The sequence below is a fragment of the Fukomys damarensis genome, unplaced genomic scaffold (assembly GCF_012274545.1).
Source record: "Fukomys damarensis isolate Sample0158 unplaced genomic scaffold, DMR_v1.0_HiC HiC_scaffold_1, whole genome shotgun sequence".
Classification (NCBI taxonomy): domain Eukaryota; kingdom Metazoa; phylum Chordata; class Mammalia; order Rodentia; family Bathyergidae; genus Fukomys; species Fukomys damarensis.
In genome coordinates this window covers 70,234,390-70,251,855 of record NW_022900913.1, presented here as the reverse complement: position 1 = coordinate 70,251,855, position 17,466 = coordinate 70,234,390, and the positions used below count along the sequence as shown (strand labels likewise).

Below are 17,466 nucleotides of genomic sequence, written 5' to 3'. Positions count from 1 at the left end.
AAGCTCTGCTGGGCTTTGAGAACCTTGGCGTTCTCTTTCTACAGGTTGGAGAAGGACTCATCATCAGAAAATCAGTCTGTGGTAGTGGCCTAAATTTGTTTTAAAGTGGTTCAATGGCCAGATCAATCCACACTAATAGAATAATAGAACTTTTTGGAGTATTCACAGTAGATCAGCAACTTCACAAAAGTCTTTTGCTGTGGTCTTAGCTGTCTGTGAACTGGGGGCTGGATGCTGCCATCATGGTTGCCTGGGTTGTGTGTAGGCTGTAGCACGTTGGTTTTGCTATTCCTTCAGGAATATGACCCAGTTTATTTGGAACTTCCATCCCATTAAGAATGAGCAGAGAAGCCAGACAAAATGTATTTGTTAAATAGCAGTTTAGAGGTATTAGAGAGCTGCCAAGGCTGTAAAGAATGATGTAAATACTATCTAAGAGAAGAAACCCCAAAATGATCTTTCTTCCAAAGGTATCTATAAACCCCAGATGAGGTGGGTGAGAGACTGAGAAGGGAGAAAAGCTGCAAGCAGCTTGGGGTGGGGGTAGGATTCAGAAACTTCTTGTTAATACTCCCAGTTTAGAATCAGGTACTATGGAGTTAATCCTTAGCAGAAATGATGACCCAGAAGTCCTTCAGAAGGACTGAAGTCCAGTTGAACTTATAAGAATCTCTGAAGTTGCATTTAGATGTTGGAGTTTCGTTTAGAAAAGTTAGAAGATTGTCAAAGGCAACATAAATCCGTTTGTGGGAAGATAACATCATCCCTTGGAATTAATTTGCTTCCATAATTTTTTTCTTTGCAAAGTCAAGGACTTATTAAAAATAGAAACCAGGTGCATGAGAAAACAACAGAGTAACACAGACACACACAGACTCTTTCTCCACTGCAGGTTCCCTTCATCTACTGCTGCTGTGATGGGTTTTGTTAGAGTCGGTCCAGCATGGGGGAGAGGGGAGCAGTAAAGGTGACGGTGAGTTGGGGGTTTGAGTACTTGGGTTTAATGAGATTTAATTATATGGTTCTTGCTTATTTTTCAGCTGTCATTTTGGTGCAGGAATAGTTTTCAGTAGTACTCTTCTCCTACTTATTGTGAAGCTCATTACACAAAGACATAGAGCCCAAGGTTGCATCTTGGTATAGAGCACATCTCCCCACCCGCTTTGTTCATTGACTCATATTAGTTATGCAAGGTAGTGGGTTTCACCTTGACATTTCCATGCCTGCATATATCCCACTTGGATCATGTCCACCTTTCCTTCTATCCTCTCTTGCCTTCACTAATCTTCCCACTCCCTCTGTCCTCCTTTCCAGTTCCTAATAGCCCCTCTTTTCCTGTAAGTCATCATTTTTAAAGTTTTTGCTGTGAGAGAAACCTGCAATACCTGTCTTTCCATGTCTGATTTACTTTGCTTAACAAGATGTCCTCCAGTTTCTTAGATTTTCCTGCAAGTGATGTATTTCATTCATTGTCACAGCTGAAGTCCCCATTGTGTACAATACTGTCTTTACCCAGTCACCTGTTGTTGGGCACCTAGGCTGATTCCACAGCACAGAAAGTACCCAGGCACGAGAAAGAGCAAGCAAACTAGGAAACAAATGACTTGAAGTATCCAGAAGCCAGAAGGATCCAGGAAATCCTTGCAACTCTTACAGCATTCATAGGAAAGAGACTTGGTGTAGGCTTTCTTAATGTTGGCAACAACTGCAAACATTTTTTGCTCCATTTTCAATAAAGTGGTGATAAAGAAAGTTTTATAAACAGTAAGTATACAATAAATTTCCAACTACATTAGAGGAAACTTTCCCTTTCTAAAGAAAAAAGTTGTTATAAGAAGAGACATCAAATAATTGTAGAAAAGATGGAGGAAAAAGCATTATATAGTTTTGTCAGGTAGTTGAGTAATAAAAATATTACTTCTTAAAAAAGATTTTGATGTTTCTGTGTTGTTAGCTTTTTCTAAATTTGTAATTCTCTATAGCTTCTCTCATATTCACTTTTAAACCTAATTTTGTATCTATCGTTTCATATCCCACCCCCCTTTTTTTTGATTTTTGTTTTTGTTTTTGTTTTGAGACAGAGTCTTGTTTTGTAGTTCAGGCTGGACTTGAACTGTCAGAAATCCTTCTGCCTCAGCCTCCCAAGTGTTGGGATCACGGGTGTGCACCACCACACCCAGCCTGTATCCCTTTTAAAAACCAGCTCTCCTAGACTTTATAATCTTCAGGCTACACAAAACCTGGATCTTTCACTGCTGAGAACAGAACTTCAATATAAAATAACAAATTAATAATTTTACATAGTAAAGGAAAATTATTGCATATGTTTAATTCTTGCAATAATCTGAAAAAATATCCAGGAGATATTTTTTTCAAAAAAAGAAAATAAAAAGAAAAAAATGATACCAGTAGACCCACATTAAACATACACAAAGTCACTGTCACTGTCCCCACCACCCCCACCCCTTAGCAGTGGCCACACCAGATCGGACCACTGTCCTCCCCGAGGACCCTCATTCCAACTCCACCCGCCTACTCTTAGTTTAGAAAAACAGTCTCAGTTATTAGTAGATTTCCATTATTCTATATAAGGCTTAAAACCAGCATGTGAGGCTCCCTAAAATTCATCTGAAATGTGTATTGTCATAGCATGGAACCATGTGAGAATTTTGAGACCACTGTCCTCTTCACAGCATTTAATGACTAACCTTCAAATGCGGTGCTCTTTGTACGTATTCACATTATCTCGAATGTCAGCACAGAGATTTATATCTCCATGAGTGATGTGAACATTTTCGACTGAGGAAACTTCTAGATAAGATGGAACAAGTTGCTATCGTGAATAGTGTCTTAATATTTGAATGCATTTTAAAATTTATTTTTGCTGTTAGAATGCTGTTGCTTTGTACCATTGCTTTCTGTTCAGATATCTGGCTTAGCTCCTTTATTAATGTTCAGTATCATATATTAACTCTGTTGAGATTTCTATTCAAATAATCATTTCATCTGGAAGTGAGGACAGTTTTGCTTCCTGTTTTCAACACCAAGAAATTTTGGGGTTATAAAAACCATGAACAGTCATTGACTGTTACCTAATGCATTTTCTGCATCTGTTAGGATAATCATATAATTTTCTCCTTTGATTCACAAATATATTGAATTATATTGATAGACTTTTTAATGTTAATCCTATTTGATATGATTATTTTAAAAATAAGCAGCAAAATTTGATTCATTAATTTTTATATAAAAGCACTCACTCACATATGAGCATATTTTCTTGTTCTTTTGTCATCTGGTTTTGGCATCGAGATGATATAAACTTTGGTTAAAAATGAGTAAAATAGGTTTTACTCAATTTTTTAACTGTAAAAATGTGTATAAGAATCATTTGCTTCTGTAAAAGTTGGTAGGACTCATTTATAAAACCATATAACCATAGGCTTTTTTTCAGGACTGGGAATTCACACTGAACTACATCTTCAGTCCTTTTAATTTTTTTCATTTTGAGGTGATATCTTCCTAAGTCACTAAGTTGTCCAGGCTGAGCTTGAACTTGCAATCCTCCTGCCTCAGTCTCTCAGAGTTCTGGGATTATAGGCATATGCCACAATTTGAACTTTTTTTTTTAAAGGAAGAATTTCTTTGAAGAGTATCTTTGTCTATTCTTTAATTGCCTTTGTCTAATTGTCTAATCTTTAATTGTCTCTTCTTGTTTTAATTTTGACATTTTATAGTTTACTAATGTTGGTTTACTCTTTGATGTTACTAATTTTATTGATGTAGACCTTTATAAGTCTTTTGAAGAGCTCAATTGTCAGCATTTATGTTATTCTCCTTTCTTCTTTAATGTCTTGCTAGAAGTCCATTGTATTAATCTCTAAAAGTAGCCAGTGTTTTGTTAATCATTTTAATGAGGCATTTTCCCCCTATTAGTTAGCTTCATAATAAATTCCTCTGTTTTACACAGGATGTACAATGAAGGACAATATCCTCTTTGCAAGTTGGTAAGATCATATAGTTAAATTCTTGCCAATGAAGTGTCAGGGGAAATGGTGATAATGACCTTTGTGTATATCTTTCAGTTTTCAAAATAAGTGCATGGCAGCCTTCATCTATAACTGTTCATTTCTCTCCATTGTTCTTTCTATTCTTGTGTATTTTGAATCCTTTTTAGGTGTCTACAAATGGATGATCATTGATTGTATTTTCTTTCTTTATTTCTTCACCAGCGTATATATTATCCATTTCCCTCTCCTATAATTTTCACCATTGGTTTATTCAATATTAAAATTGTTATCCTGGTTTTTTTTTTGTATTGGTTTGCCTCATTGGTTCCTTATTTTCAACTTTCATGGATGTCTTTTTAAAATATGTCTTTGTTTAATGATCTGTGAACATGACTCTATATAAAATAAATTATTTATTTCAACGTCAGTTGTTCCTACTTTATAGTTAGTGAGATATCCTGCTTTATACTTATCTTTATGGAAGTTCATGGTTGATGTGGAAAATGCACATATGAAAAGCACACAGCTCCAAGAACAGAAGACTGTGCCTTATAAGGCTCCCACCATCACCAGCTGCCCAAGTCCCTCTGCATCCACTCTCCATCACTCTCAAGCCAAGGGATAACCCCATTCTGACTCTTAAGAGCATCAGTTAATTCAACATGATTTTTCTACTTTATATAAATATATCGGACTTCTTTTGCTCATATGTTTGTGAGATTCATCTATATTACTACGTAAGATGCTGATTCTTAGTGCTCATCGTGGTACAGTATTCTATTGTATAAATACGTAATTTATTTTTTTACCTAGCCATTGTAATGATCTCCTGAGTTTTGCTATTCCTAATTTGAGCAGCTGTGACCATCTTAATATATGTGTTCTGGTGAGCATATGTGATCTAAATGTCCCCCAAAAGTCTCACATTCAGAGGTTGAATTTCAAAAGGTGATTGGATCATGCAGGTGCCACAGGACTGATCCACTGACGAGTTCATAACTGAATGTGCTGTTAGAAGGTGGGCCTGATTGGAAGTGATCAGTGGGAGCGTGACTGGATGGGTTTGTTCTTGTCCCCAGCTCCTCTTCTTCCTCTTTGCTTCTCACCTGCCATTATGTGAGTAGCTTCCCTCTACCAGGTCTATCTACCATGCTGTTTCTGCCTTGGAGCCAACAAACCATGGACTGAACCCACTGAAACTATGAGCCAAAATAAACATCTCTCTTTTAAATTGCAGTTATCAAATGTTTTGTGACAGGGACGCAGGTAATGCAATATCCATGTCCACATTTCTCTTGGGTATATATGTAAAAATGGAATTGCTTGGTCACAGCAGACACATACTATTGGCTCTCTGCAAGAGCAGAGTGCTACATTCACAGATTCAGCCAGCCATGGTGGGAAAAAAATGGCAAACTGGCAACTCTACTGAACAAGAATAGACTATTTTCTTTAGAGGAAAAAAAGTATAACAGCTTCTATGTAGCATTTACCTTGCAGTAAGTGTGGTACATAAGTAGTCTAGAGATGACTTAAAGCATGGAGAGGAGGTACATAGGCTGAATGCAAATATACCATTTCCATAAGAGATTGGGGCACCCAGGGACTTGGGGTCTACAGGAAGTGCAAGGTCCTGGAGCCACCTGCACTGACTGCAAGGGTCATCTGTGGATACAGCCTTAGTGGATTCTCCCAACTGTGTGTTACTGACTATGTCAATTTACTCACTTACCAGTGTTATATAAGGGGTTTAGTTGACCTACATTTTTATCAACAGAATTTTCTGGTTTTTTTTTTCTTTTCAGTGATTCTAACGAGAATGTGGTAGGCTCATAGGGAGGAATTTGTGTTTCTCTAATTTAAATTTAAAGAGCATTTTTTGTGTTTCTTGGCTGTGTGCATATCCAAATTTCATGAAGACGTTCTTAAGTCTGTTGCATATTTTTCTATTGAGTTGGTGGTCTTGGTGCATTGACTCATAGGAATTTGTGCTGTCATTTTTCTCATATATATGATATATATATAAAATATATCTGATATATACATATATTAAATATATTCTGGAAATGTGTTCTGGGTCAAATACATGTATTATGACTTACCTTCTTCCACTGTGCAAGTTGCAATTTTACTCTATTAATGTACAGAGTTTATTTCATTAAAATATATTTATTAATTTCCCCTTTGTCTTATTTAAGAAATCACTGTCTGCTTCCATTTGTACATTTTATAATTTCTTTCATATTATTGCCATACTCCCTTTATTATACTTTTTGCCGTTTGCTCTTTTTCTCTTCTAACATTGGACAGGCTGAGTCTTCCTCTGTCCCTTTAAATTTAAGCAGCTCATTTTTGTGATTCTGATGTTCATCCCAATCTATAACGATCTCCCCTGTGACTTCCTCCCTGTCAGTTTCCCAAGTGCAGCAATAGTGGGTCTTTTCTGAAATCAGCTCAGTCCTCCAGCAGAGTCACCCTCCACCAACAGGCCCGCCTCCATCCTGTCTCCTTCTTGGCACCTCACAGAGTGTTAACTCTGAAATATGTGCGTACCTTCACAATTATTTTAAAAAATAAAATAGAGCACATAAAAATGGAGAAAAGACTGAATTTTTTTTAAATGAATAAGTATTTTCTTCCTTATTTTGATAATTCCATATTTAGGCAATAGACTTTTAAAGTTATTTTACTTAAACAGCGATTCCTAATACATTTCTCTGGCTTCTGGAAGCTTTCTTTGACTGAAGTATTTCTCCTGTGTTTTCAGAGATTTGGAGACTCCGAGTGATAGAGAATCCCTTTCTTTTCTCCATGCACTTTTGTGAGGGCTCCACTGGCTGTGTCCCTCTGGTTCCCGTCCTTCGCCTCTTCCTTGTGTTACAGCTGCACCTGCGGGTCCTACCCTTGAGATACTGGAACAGCGCGATTCATTTTCCTTAGTCAGCGAGGCTCCTTTCCTCTCTTAAAGTTCTCAGAATTTCCTCTTTTTCTGTGATATCATTAAATTTTAATGACACATTCTTAGAATTTCTCCTGCATACATTCTTTTAAATATTTCCTTTGCAATTTCAATCTGAAACTTTCACCTTTATTTTTTGGGAAACCTCATTTATTATTTTTCCCACATATTTCTTTCCTCTCTTTAATTTCTTTCCCTTTTACCAATACTCCAATTGCATCACAGTCACACTTTTACTCGGAGCCTCTTGACACTTATTTTCTTCTTTCCTCTCTTTCCTTCTGTCTGGAGGGTTTTGAGAGATCAGGGAAACTTGCTCTTCCAAAGCTCATTAATTAATTTATCTGCTGTATTCTTTCTCTCATGCACTTCCTTGGTAGTGTCCCTTATTTACACACTTTTGTGCACCTGACTTACACATTTTTATTCTTTTTATAAGCACTTATCCCCATTTGATATTTACAATACCCCAACCTGACCCTTGGAAGTTTTTGGATATTTTATTTGTCCTTGTGTTAAGTTACTATTTTTCCTGCGCCATCAACTCCAATCCCTGTAGCATTGTCTGCTTAGTTTCTTACTTTGTAGGTTTAGCTCTGGTGCTTTGCAGACACCTCACATTCACCCTGTGAACTCCTGCTGTCCAGGACAGTCGGTGCCAGAGGTGGGCCCCGAGGGATCTGCAAAGTCCTGCTCTGCTTCTGCCTTTGTGAGAGTTGGGAGCCTGCTGAGAGTGGTGTCTCCGGTTTTAGGATTTGTGCTGCAGCATTCCTTACTTACTTGCATATACCTGTCTCTCCTAAGCCTTAAAGTTTAGCAACTTGAGATGGCTCAGTGTCTTAGTCTGCTTGCTAATGCTATAACAGAACACCTGAGACCGAGCAATATATTTTTACAAAACAGGATTATTTAGCTTATGGTTCTGGAGGCAGCAGAGTTCAAGCTTGGGTGGCCACATCTGGTGGGACCACAAGACAGATGGCATCACGTGGTGGGATCATGAGTGGGAGTGGCTGGTGCATTTGGAAGGAGGGAGGGGACAGAGAACTTCACCTGCTGTGTGACAGCACTCTCACAGGAACTAACCATTCCATGAGAACAAATCCAGTCTTGTGAGAGAGACATTAATCCCTCCCAAAGGTCTCACCTCCCAACCCTGCAGCCTTGGCAACCAGATTGCAGTATGAGTTTGGTTGGGGACAAACCACATCTGCGGCACAACCCTCAGCACCACTTTGGCCTGGCCCCCAGGCCCCCATCTGGCAACAATGGTGTGCACATGTGCGTGTGGAGTGCAGAGGGCAAGAAATACTGGGGTGGCCAGGTGGCACCCCATGTGAGTGTTTGTCCCCCCTTCTCCTTGGAGTGAGCTCACTGCATGTCTTCCTGACACGAGTGTGGGCCTGATGCCCTTTTGCTCTATCCAGGAAATGCGGGAGAAGGGAGATCAAGTTGTGAGCTCCTGAAGCTGGCTATGGAGCTGGGCCTGAGCTCCAGGCTACCGATTCTCACCTGCATGCACTGAAGCCCAGCCTGTCTCCTCCAGGGGCTTCTCTACTTGTTCAAGTAGCTCCTCATCACTCCTTTATAGATTTGTTGCATTTTATAGGTTGCTAATGTTTTTGTTAAATCAGCCTGACCAAACTAGAAAAAGCACAGGCAACTTGCACTTCCTTTCACTACATGCCAGTCAATTTTCAGGAAGCTTGTATTTATTCATTCACTTAATCCTCATAACAACCCTCGGAGCAAGTTTCTCTTTTACAGATGAAAAAACTTAGGTACAGAGAGGGTCGTTGTAAGTCCAAGTTCAAGTCTGTGTCTAGTTCTGAACCATTACAGTAAAGCTGATTCTGAATTTATGTTTTAAAAAGAATGACTCAACTCAAGCACTGTTTCTCCAAAATGTTTGCCTTCTTCCTCAGTGCCAAGCCTTACTGCTTAGTAATGATGCATCCTGCTAAGATGTGTGCAGATGAGAAGAAGCTGTCATATAGGCCCACTTTTGGTGTCCTTGTCTGATGGTGATCTATGGCTCTGTATCTATGCATTCAATCAACTGTGGGTTGAAAGTATCAGGGAAAAATTGCTTCTGTATTGAACATGTAGACGTTCTTGTGTCATTATTCCCTAGAAATATAGCATACTCACAATTCATTTAGCAATTCCACTGTAAAGTAAACTAGAGGTGGTTTAGAGTACCCGGGAGGAGGCACATGTATTCTTTGCAGAACTATAATATTTTATTTAAGGGACTTCAGCATCCTTGAACTTTTTAGTGTCCTCGGAGTCTTGGGAACAATCCTCTAAGGATACTCCCAGGGACAACTGTACATAAGAAACTGTCACTTATTGCTAACTATTGGGATTCAAAAGTAGAAGCCCCTGTCCTAAGAAATTGTAAATGACTAAATGACTCAAAGTTCACTTCTTAGGCAAGGAAGCCAGAGAGAGAGATGCCAATTCCTCCTGAGATGACAAAGTGGGAATGTGAGGTTCTTGACATTTCACTGTATCATCTAAGAAGCCCCTACATTTTACAAGAGGCCCAAATAGTAGATAATCCTTTACTTAAAAGTTAAAGAAAGGAAAACAGGCATTTGCATGATTTGCATTTTTGCCGGTCTTCAAAGTTAATAAATGCTAAATTTTGTGACCTTGTAAGAGATAAGGATTGAGAGTGAAGATCCTGTTTTCACCAGTGAGGGAAATACTAGAAATGCTGGATAGGCTATAGTTTCCTAATTTTTACACGGCCTTCTGATGGGGAACTGGGTGACCAGTCTGAGAAAGGTGCTCTGCCCTTTAAGCTGTCTCTGAGCAGGGCTTCTAGTATGCTCTACCTGGATTCTTTGGCCAGGATTCCTGGAGCCAGTTCTCCTGGGACTCAGCGTTTCAAGTACTATTGGATGTGGGCTCGATCTGCGGTTTTCCCAAAGCCCCATCAGTGGGTGATTCGCTCTGTAGCTCACACAGGACCCTGAACAAAAATTGAGGGTGAAAGTTGCTTTTGGGTTTTAGTGGTTTCATTATTTCCAGATTGATGACTTTAATAATGAAATTTGCATTAGAACCTTAATGAACTTTCTACTTTTTATCATGACCTGGCCATATTTGGAGAAATTTAGAATCACAATATTATCCTTGGGTCAGCACCAGGAGTGTGCGCAGCTGTGCAGAGACAGGGAAGGAAATTAAGCCAGGACTATGTAAAGGCATAAATACAAGTTTTCTAATCAGGAGGCAATATCAAAATAACAATGTGTGCTTATGTATTTATGGTAAAAGTGGGTCACTTTAGTATAAAATTCCCTCTAGACTGCCCCTAAATGCACACTTCACCTCGCTGAACCTTATTACTTCTGCTAACTGTGGTCGAAAGTCGAATGGTTCATTAATTGCAAAAGGATTTGAACAGGTGAGCTGGAGTCACTGACCATATTTATTTATAACTTTCCTCTTCTTTCTTTCCTAGAATTAGATATCTGCACCAGTGTGCATGTGCATACATGCACACGCATACACACAACTTGGGACCTTACACTTGTGAGGCAGGTGACAGTACCACTGAGCTAAATCCCTGGTTACCAGTGCACTTGAACTTACTGAGAGCCAAGCAAGGTAGCAAAGCAGGAGGACCTGTGTTGACCGGTACATACTCATTGGTGGGTGCCAATGTAGGTCAGTTCTTATCTTTTAGTTGTTTTGATTTTTAATTTTCTATAGCTTGATGGCGCACATCCTTTGCTTCCATAAACACTTATTCAATTAATTCCTTGAGCTATATTCCTTCACGTGGGGCCAGTCGGTCAAATCTTGTGTAATCTTTCTGTCCAGGTGGTGGTAAGGATGGAACCCAGGACCCTGTAAATGTAAGCATATGCTGTACTTCTGAGTTACGCATACAGCCCTTTGAGGAAGCCTTTTCTGTAGCTGATGTTTCTTTGTTAGAACGGGTGCATCAGTATAAACTTCCATTAGCACCACCTTTCTGGTACTCATATTTATTTCAAATTCATTTTAATTATGCAATCTTTAATGCATATCTGATTCTCCATAACACATGTGGGTTATGCATAATGATTGTGATTATATAATTTATTATTCAGATCAGGATATTTGTCACACCTTTGGGAATGACATCAGATACTGTTAGAGTTGCACTAAGATTATGAGCATGAATCAGGACTTATGTGGGAAACATGCAGCATATCATGTTCCTCTTAATGAAGCATAATAACAAAAACACCCCACACCCACCTGGCATTAGAGCATTCAGGCACTGCTTTTGCATTCTATTCTACTTGTCTTCTGTCTCCTCTGTCTGCCTTGCCGAGAGATAACCCTGTCCCAAATTCTGCATTTATCATTCCCTGAAATGAAAAAAGTACTATTCAGTGGAAACTATGAATGTGTGCCGAAATCATTATAGTTTAGCTTTGCTTGTTTCTCTGCTTCATGAAAATAGTATCATTCCATTTATGCCTTTTGCAACTTGAATTTTCACACAATGGTTTGTTCCTAAGATTTACTGAAATGATCCTGTACTACTATCATTCATTCATTTTATAGTAGTATACTATTCCACCGTAAAAACTTATAAAAATATTATCCATTCTCTCGTTGATAAAGTTTCTCATTCTTTCAAGGTCTTCTTTGCTATGACAGATCCTGCTCTACTGACCTTCCCTCTTTTTCTTAATCCATTCTGTGGGAGGTTTTATCTTCGAGTTCTGGCTTACTCTCTTCTGTTCTTCTTTTTTTAAAATTTCATTTCCCTTTTTTAGGGGGTTAGGATAGGGGCTTCTTCTTTTCCAAATTTCTGAACCTGGTTACCCAGATTCTTTCTGTTTAAAAAGTCATTGTTTTTGAAGTGTTCACCCTACACCCTCCCTTGTAATCATGGCTTCGCTAGTGCTCTGCAGATCCGGAGAGGCGACGTTTCCGTTCTCACCCACTTCCATTCTCACTCACTTCCAGCTATTGTTAATTTTCACCATAATCCTTTTCTCTAATTATGAGTTACTTAGAAATGTTTTTTTGTAATTTAAATTCAATTTATTGGTACATTCTAGGTAGACAATACAGTTACATTCATTACTGGGATCTTGTACCTTTACATGACAGGTCTTGGTTCTCATTTTTTTCCCCTTGTCCATGCCCTCCCTTCACCCCCTCCTCCACTCCCCACCTACAACATTTTAATTCCATTTTTACATTTTCTCATATTTTTCCCTTTCCATTATTCCCCTTCCCCTACCCTTCTCACTGTCCCTACATCTTTAGTACTTTTCTTCCTATTTCACATTGCTAATTATCCCGTTAGGATCTTGAGTACTATTTTAGTTTTTCACACCAGAGAAACTATTCGGTATTTACACATGTGAGACTTATTTATTTCACTTAGGAGTATATCCTCAAAATGCACCCATTTACCTATGAATGAATCTACTTTTGCATTCTTTATGGCTGAGTAGTATTCCATTTTATAGAAAAACCACATCTTCTTTATCCAGTTTCCAACTGATGGGCATATGGGCTGTATCCAAGTTTTAGCTATTACAAACTGTGCCGCTATAAACATGGGTGTGCATATATCACTGTGGTATGATTCTTTTAATCCTTTTGGGAAGATACCCAACAGAGGGATGGCTGGGTCAAATGGAACCTCTAATCCTAGTTCTTTGAGCTATCTCCATATTGACTTTCATAGTGGTTGCACCAGTCTGCACTCCCACCAACAATGGAGAAGGGTTCCTTTCTTTCCACAGCCCCAGCAACATTTGTTATTGGTTGATTTCTTGACAGCAGCCATTCTTTGTGGGGTGAGGGGGAAATCTCAGTGTTGTTTTCATCTGCATCTCTCGAATGACCAGTGATGTGGAACATTTTTTCATATATTTACTTGCTTTTACTTCTTTGTCTGTTCATTTCAGATGCCCATTTTTGAATTGGGTCTTTATATTTGGGGGGGCTGGTTATTTTGAGTTCTTTATATATTCTAGATAATAGTCCTTTGTCTGAGGAGCAGCTGGTAAAATTTTTTTCCCACATTGTAGGTTGTCTCTTAGTTCTGTTGATGGTTTCTTTTGCAGTGCAGAAGCTTTTTAATAAGATGAGATGCCACTTGTTGATTCTTTCTGCTAATTCTCATGCTACTGAGGATTTGTTCATAAAATCTTTTCCTATGCCAATGTCTTTCAAAGTTCTGCCTAACTTTTCTTCCAGCAAGTTTAGTGTTGCTGTTTTAATATTTAGATCTTTAATCCACTTGGATTTTAATTTAGTGCATAATGAAAGATAAGGGTCTAGTTTTAATCTTTTGCAGGTTGAGATTCAATTTTTCCAACACCATTTATTAAAGAGGCTATCTTTCCTCCAGTGGGGATGGGAAGCAATACTTCCAACTTCATTCCTGGAGGCAAGTATCACTTTGATTCCCAAACCTGGGAAAGACGCAACTAAAAAAGAGAACTACAGGCCAATCTCCTTAATGAACATAGAAGCAAAAATCCTTAATAAGATATAAGCAAACATAATACAGAAGATCATGAAGAAAATCATACATCCCGACCAAGTCAGATTTATTCCAGGGATGCAAGGATGATTCAACATACATAAATCAATAAATGTAATACACTATTTTAACAAAGTCAAGAACAAAAACCACATGATCCTCTCGATGGATGCAGAAAAATCATTTGACAAAATTCAACACCCATTCATGCTAAAAAAAACCCTGCAAAAAATTGGAATAGATGGTCTGTATCTCAATTTAATAAAGGCTATCTATGAAAAACCAACAGCCAACATCATATTAAATGGCCAAAAACTGAAAACCTTCACATTAAAATCAGTAACAAGACAAGGATGCCCACTATCACCACTCCTCTTCAATATAGTTCTGGAAACATTGGCCATAGCAATTAGACAAGAAAAAGAAATTAAAGCAATAAAGATAGGAAAGGAAAAAGTTAAACTGTCATTATTCACTGACGATATGATACTCTACATTGAAAACCCAAATACTCCACCAAAAGACTTCTAGACTTAATTGACACTTTTAGCAGAGTAGCAGGATACGAGGTCGACACACAAAAATCAGTAGCCTTCTTGTACACAAACAACAGACTCACTGATAGAGAAATTAGGGAAACAATTCCTTTCACAATAGCATCCAAAAAAATGAAGTATCTATGAATCAACCTAACAAAAGAAGCAAAAGACCTCTACATTGATAACTACAGCACTCTGAAAAAAGAGATTGAAGAGGATATAAGAAAATGGAAAGATATCCCCTGCTCCTGGGTAGGAAGAATCAACATAGTGAAAATGGCCATACTTCCAAAACTGCTATACAGATTCAATGCAATGCCAATTGAAATTCCAGCACTGTACTTAACAGAACTAGAAAGAAGAATCCAAAAATTCATTTGGAACCTTAAGAGACTTAGCATAGCAAAAGCCATCCTAGGCAACAGACACATGTCAGCCGGTATAACAATTCCCAATTTGAAATTATACTGCAAAGCCACTGTGATAAGAACAGCATGGTACTGGCAAAGAAACAGACCTGAGGATCAGTGGAACAGATTGGAAGACACAAAACCTCCAGATGCACTCAGCTACCTCATCTTTGACAAAGAAGCTGACTTAGAAATGTTTTTAAATTTCCAAACATATGGGAATTTGGTCATGCATTTTTGTCACTGTCCTTTGACCCCATTACCCTGCCCTGTCACCTGTTCTTTGAACTTTTTGAGACTTGCCTGGTGGCCCAGTGTCTGGCTGTGTTGAGGGCAAGTGCCGCTTGTGTGCTTGGGAAGAATAGTTCAGTTTTAATTGTCATGCACTGAATTCTACATGTGTATTATAGACTGAGTGTCAAGTTCTCCCACTTTTAACTTCCAAATCTCTCACAGTGATGGTATCTGATAGTTTCTCCAGCTTGCACTCAAGGAACCACTTGGGGTGAGAAATCTGGGGCTCTGTGATTGATGTGAGGGTGCAGGGGGGGACAGGATCCCAAGAGGACAGTGCTGGAGGTGGCACTGGCACCCCATAGGCAGGTCAGGATGTGAGAGTGGACAGAGTGAGGCTCGCTCTGCTGACCAGCAGTACAGGTGACATCGAGACCACAGGTGAGCTCCACGGTATTCCTCCTGGGTGGTGGGAGGCTGGAATAAGTTAAGGAAGACACAGATATGACTGGGAGCTCACCTGGGACAGGCGAGGTGCTCTGGTTCCTGCCTTCCAGCAACCTGTCTATCACCTGTAGCAGGAACAGCCCCTGGGTGGGCACCTATTATTCATTACAGAAAGGGAACAGGGCACTTGCTGGGGCATCACACCATGCCAGGTTCCCTGGACAGGTCTCACCCTAAGGCAACCTAGTGGGTGTCACCCTGTGGAGCCCTGGGCAGTTTTAGGGCCCACGAAACATTCCTTCAAGGGGCACCTGGAGCTCCTGCACCTCTCCCTAGCATTTTGGGCAGCAGACTCACAACTCAGACTCTGGAGACTGTGACAGGTGAAAAGCAGAAGTTATTGCCGCAGACTTGTCCCTTCCTGGTGCACAGACTTGGCTGAGCCCCTGCAGGTGGTCCCTAGAGGCTTTCCAGAGTGAAAGATCACTCTGCTTTGGGTATTGACTCTGTCCTACGGAATTACTTGAAAATCTCTTACCACCATCAGAAAATGAGTAATTTTCCTGCCAATGGACCCACCTGGGCCCGGGAGCCCCGGGCTGGTCTGAGCTTGGCTCTCTTCCTTCTCAGTAGTCTATAGGTTGTTCCATCTGCAAGTCACTTTCTTACCCAGCACTTCCAAGCAAAGTGCAATATTTCCCCTACACATTTCCCTTCAATGGGGACACTTTTTTTTTTTTAAACCTCATATTTCAATAGAAACAAGCAAGGCTGCATATTTTTCCATACAGGTGAAAACTGATAATTCTGGGAAATAAATAAAGTGTATCTAGGCAAAAGATGGAACTTTATGGCATAGAATGAATCAAATTGCTCTTCTCAGGATCAGCTTTCCTGTCTTTTGCCCGTGATTTGTGTGAGGCCCAGGTGAACTCCATGAAAGGCTCTGTGGATACCCATCCCCAGCTGGGTGCTGAACTATGGCCCTGGGTGGCACAGGCTGTCAGCAGAGGGCCTGGGTTCCACATGCTTTCTGTGATTTTTTTTTTCTTCCTCTGACCTAGCTCATAAACTTGTGATGAGGGTCAGACAAGTGTCACATCCAGGGAGTGCCAGGCACAGTAAGCAGGGCCAGCAAGTTGGTGGCTGCTGTTAGGGAAATTAACAGGGAGCCCATGGATGAAAGTTCAGATTCTTCCTGCTCTCTTGGAGGGGGTCAGGGCTTGCTGTTAAGTTCCAGTACACTTTAAACAGTAACATCTGTTGCACCCCTGATGTGAACTCCAACCAGCAAGCAGAGCCTGGGTTGACGATCACAGCTCTTCAGAGTGGGCAGCTGGATCTGCAGCGGTGAACTTGGATGGGAGAGGAGCCACAGCTCTGTCCTCTGTCCTGGAACCCAAGTGCAGTTCTCTTGACAGCACAGAGGTCACAGCCCCAGATCACAGCAACCTTCCCACACGGCCTCGGTGTTTCCCTCCACACCCCAGCCCCTTTAGGCACCTCCAAATCTTTTACCTGTGTTGCCACACCCTCAGGCAGCAGCTACATCTGCCCTTGGATCCTGCTGCTTGCTCTGAGGATCAAGAAGACAAATCTTCCATATCACAAGTCTGCTTTCTCAAAAATTTTCTAATATCCTTCCCTTTTGCAAAGATCTATCTCCCTGTTCCTATTGCCTACCTTTTATTTTTCTCTTTAGTGTATTAATACTTTGGGTTATTCATATGAGAGAAGACTTGATATTTAAACTTGTGTGCCTGATTCAGGGAAGGCGAAGGGAGAGAGGAAGAGAATGAAAAAATAAAAAAGATGTGTACATACCTGCAGTAACTCACCATGAGGAAAAAGATCAATGTGTACTACAAGCATACACTAATACAATTTTTTTAGATAAAAATATTTGATAACAGTTTCAGTATTTCTGATCTTTGTAATCCCCAAAGTTTTTAGTTTGAGCATTGAAAACTGTCCCTCTGAGAAGAGCGCAATAGGTCTTCCACATAGAAGGGTCCGTGTCACAAAGGTAGTGACAGTGCTGCCTGGTGCCACCTGGCACTTCCTGTCCCTGCCCAGAGAGGGTCATGACAAGGGCTGACTCCACGGCAGGCTGATCTGCCCTCGGCCTTCCCCGAGACTCACGAGCATAAAACTTCAGGCACAAAAGCCCACCCCACCAGGCTGGGTGCCCACATGCCATGGAGAGGGCTGCAGGCCACAAACCAAGGCCAATGCCCATCCCTATGGGAACTCTCAGCTCACACACTTGCCCTTACTGCCTGGCAGAGGGCCCAGAGGAACCCCATGGTGGCAGTGGCTTCCTTTCTCATCAGTCACCGGGATTGTGGAT

The 17,466-nt window shown here is 40.1% G+C and overlaps 1 long non-coding RNA gene across 1 annotated transcript; it reads right to left on the bottom strand.

Moving 5' to 3' along the window:
* Positions 1-10,709: 10,709 nt before the first annotated feature.
* LOC104861177 lies at positions 10,710-17,079 on the bottom strand. The gene is made up of 3 exons (XR_779924.1): positions 16,941-17,079; positions 11,230-11,342; positions 10,710-10,833 (listed from the first exon to the last, which is right to left on the bottom strand). It is a non-coding gene; the product is annotated as an uncharacterized LOC104861177 (long non-coding RNA).
* Positions 17,080-17,466: the final 387 nt, after the last annotated feature.